Consider the following 3,898-nt stretch of genomic DNA (forward strand, 5'->3'; position numbering starts at 1 on the left):
AGAAATCGACCGTAGTCAAGTTGGTGGTAACTGTTATGGACAGGCCAAACTCCTTAAATATTTTTATCAAGTCCTTCCTGAATCTGTCCATGGTGTGGTTGTTCATATGGCCTGAGACAGCCAGGCCTGTCATCCCTGTAGAGGGCTGACCTATGTAGGTGGATATGTCTCTTGAGGGTATCCAAGATGTATAACCCGACATATTTCATCCCTGTCAAGATGTATTTCGGCCCCGTCAAAGCTCCTCATAGAGATGTCAAACAATGGGTTGCCTTCTTTTTTCACCCAGAAGGAATCGTCATGGGCCAGAAATTACTCTCTGACATTCATGATAATTCTGATGTCAAGGTCACCAATGCTGGTGTATTGCTCAGCAAAAGTTAGGGCCTTCAGAAGGAGGAGCTTATATATGGAAGGGTAAAAGTCAACAAGGTTGAACTGGGTGAATCTACAGGCTGATTTATTCTCAATACTGTGGAACCAGTTGACCACGGCTGTGCTGGAATTCCATTGAGTCAACTCTGTAGCTCTCCTGATATCGGAGTTGATAGTATCAAGAATACCTTTGCTAATAATACCTATCTCACTTTTAGAGGGGTTGATCAACCTGCATTTGAGATTGGAGTGGAAGTTAGGCTTATGGTCCTTAAGTGTAATATAGGGGCAGGGGTCATGTGGTGAGTTAATCCACGCAATCCTCTATATTAAGGTGGCTGGCAAGCTTCTTTGCACCTGTATTTGTCATTGTATATGGAATTATAGGTTTTCTTGTATGTTTTGGTGATGGCACTTGTAAGAAGTCTTGAGTGTGTGGAAGTGTTCATTCCGTAAATGTTCTTTGTTTTGTCTACAAGGGTGAGTATGTTGGGTGATTGTTTAATGATGGTCATATAGTCATTTAGTGATTTAAGGAAGAGGCTAGAATAATGCCAAAACCTTACCTTCTTTACAATGTTCCATAGGTCAGTCTCAAAGTTCTCAAGGTCATTCATATGTGAGGAGCACTTTTGTGATTTGAAACCAAATCTATCTGTAGATGTAGTGGTGGATGGATTCTCATAGAAGAAAGCCTTCCAGTGCATGTGCTTGATGACACTTTCCATCTTCTCCGTAAGTCGTGTCAGGTAGATTTTCATTGGGGGTATTTGCATATTCCTCACCGAGTATGGTAGTGGTTGTCTCTCCATTGCAAACTGTTGGCCAGACATTCATAAATGGTGCTCAACAGAGTCTGAAGCAATTGTATGAGTGAGTGGACAAACAAAAGAAGGGCACTGAACCAATTTATTGTGAGTTACATGTATGGATCAAAATAGTTTGAACCAAATTTGTTGGTATTCTTGAGTTTCAAGTGTGATGCTAGTAGTCAGCCATTTTGAATTTGAATGACAGAAGTTGATTGTTATTACCATAAGGTGGGCTGCGATTGTTTGAAGAAGGTCATGCAGTATCGTGGTTTGATGTTAGTATATGGGTAACAGTTAGATGGAAAATACCACATGGCGAATATCAGTTTATATAATCTTTGAATAGAAATAGGCATTGCTGTGTGGTTAAGAATTTTATTTCCCAATCATGTGGTTTCAGGTTTTGTCCTACTGTGTGACATCTTGGACAGATGTCTTCTACTGTAGCTTCAGACCAACAAAAACTTTGTGAGTAGGTTTGATATGTGGAAACTGGAATGGAAGAAGCTCACTGTCAATGTATGTATGTGTATGTGTATTTGTTTGTAGCCTTGTCTTGACATCATGTGTTGGTTGTAAACAAGCATCACCATCATACAAGTGATGTTGTTCATTTCCAATCTTCCATGAAAAACATGTCTGGCTATGGGGAAATATTACCTTACTGCCAGTAAAGTGGTAGTTAACCACAAGTACAGCAAAGAATTTGGTGTAGTGATAGGGGTTCATCAAGGCTCAGTCCTAAGTTCCCTCCTTTTCCTCACTGTCCTCCAAGCCGTAACAAAGGAATTCAAGACTGGCAGCCCCTGGGAACTATTATGTGTTGATGGTTTTGCCCTCATAGCAGTTCTATATCAGAATTAGATGAGAAATTCCAGGTGTGGAAGCAAAACTTGGAATCTAAGGGCCTTAAGGTTAACTTAGCAAAAATTAAGGTTCTAGTAAGCAAGAAAACTGACAGGACCCTACCCACCTCAGATAGGTAGCTCTGTTTGATTTGTAGGAAAGGTGCAGGCAGGAACTCCATACAGTGTAGCCAGTGTAAGCTATGGACACACAGGAGGTGCAGTGGATTAATAAGAAGCTTATCAGAGAAGATAGTTTTCGTATGTGGAAGATGCACAGGGTCCATAAAAACTTTAGAGACTCAGGGAATTGATTCTCTCAAATGCTCTGGTGGCTTATTAGAGGTAGTAGATAATTTCTGCTACCTAGAGGACCAAATTAGTTGTTGGGGAGGATGCACAGAGTGTGATAGCTAGAATAAGAATAAGGTGGAGGAAATTCAGAGAGCTGTTACCTCTGAGGGTCACAAAAGGTTTCTCTCTCTGAGCGAAAGGAAGATTGTATGATGCATGTATATAGATGGCAATTCTACATGTTAGTGAGACATGGGCCCTGAATGCAGAGGACATGAAAAGGTTAGAAAGGAATGAGACTAGGAATGAGTAATTAGTTGCTGTGTACAAGAGAGAAGACTGTGCTGGTTTGGTCATATGGTGTGGATGGATGCCGACAGCCCCATAAAGAAGTGCCAATCTCTCAAAGTAGATGGAACAAGTGGAAGAAGGAGACCCAGGCAGACATGGTATGAAGAACTGAAGAACAATCTCAAGATGCTGAACTTTTCAGGTGAGATGACAAAGGACGAAGATGCCTGGTGCCTTGCTGTACTTAAAAAAAGATTTGTACTCCACAGCAAAAGTGTTAAGACCAGTCCCTCTGGTGGTGAAAGGCACTCATGGCAGTACCACATAAAAGCATCCATACAGTGCCATGTAAAATTATCCATGCAATGACATGTAAAAACGCTCATACAGCACTACATAAAAGTACTTGTGCAGTGCCACATAAAAGCATCTAGCACACTTTAAAAAGTGATTGGTGTTAGAAAGGGTATCCAGCTGTAAAAACCATGATAAATCAGACTGGAGTCTGGTGCAGCTCCCCAGCTTGCCAGCTCTGGTCAAACTGTCCAGCTCATGCCAGTATGAACAACAGACATTAAATGATGATGAAGATGAGGAGGAGGATCTGTCAAATTAGTGATTTAACTTCAAGAGACATAGCAAAAGAGACAAATTATGACATCACAGAGTTGGCTGCATTTGTGGATGAACATGAACCTAAACTCCTTCCAGAACAAAGCTGTGCATATGATAAAATTATTTTGTCAGTTAGAGTAAAAAGTGGAGAAATTTTCTTTCTTGATGCTCTTGGTAGCACAAAAACATTTGTAACAACACTGCTTCTCTCCAAGGTAAGGCAACAAAAAAGAATTGCAGTTGCTGTAGCATTGTTTGGCTTTGCTGCCACCATTCTCCAAGGAGGACGAACAGTTCATTCTGCTTTTATATTACTGCTAAACCTGGTCACAACCGACAGTCCAATTTGTAACACAAGCAAAGGTTCAGGTTTAGCAGAAGTGTTGCGCCAATGCCACCTGATCATTTGGGATGAATGCACCATGTCACATAGATGTGCAATAGAAGCCCTTGATAAGACTTTACAGGACTTAATAGGCAACAATAAATCTATGGGAGGAGTTACATTAGTTTTATCAGGAGACTTCATACAGGCATTACCTGTCATTCCAAGATGAACAAGATCTGATGGAATAAAAGCATGCATTAAGTCTTCAGACCTATGGAATAAAGTATAGAAATTCTCCTTTGTATTTTCATAGCAGCAGCAGCACCACCACCACCACC

This window comes from Octopus bimaculoides, chromosome 10, assembly GCF_001194135.2.
Source record: "Octopus bimaculoides isolate UCB-OBI-ISO-001 chromosome 10, ASM119413v2, whole genome shotgun sequence".
Lineage (NCBI taxonomy): Eukaryota > Metazoa > Mollusca > Cephalopoda > Octopoda > Octopodidae > Octopus > Octopus bimaculoides.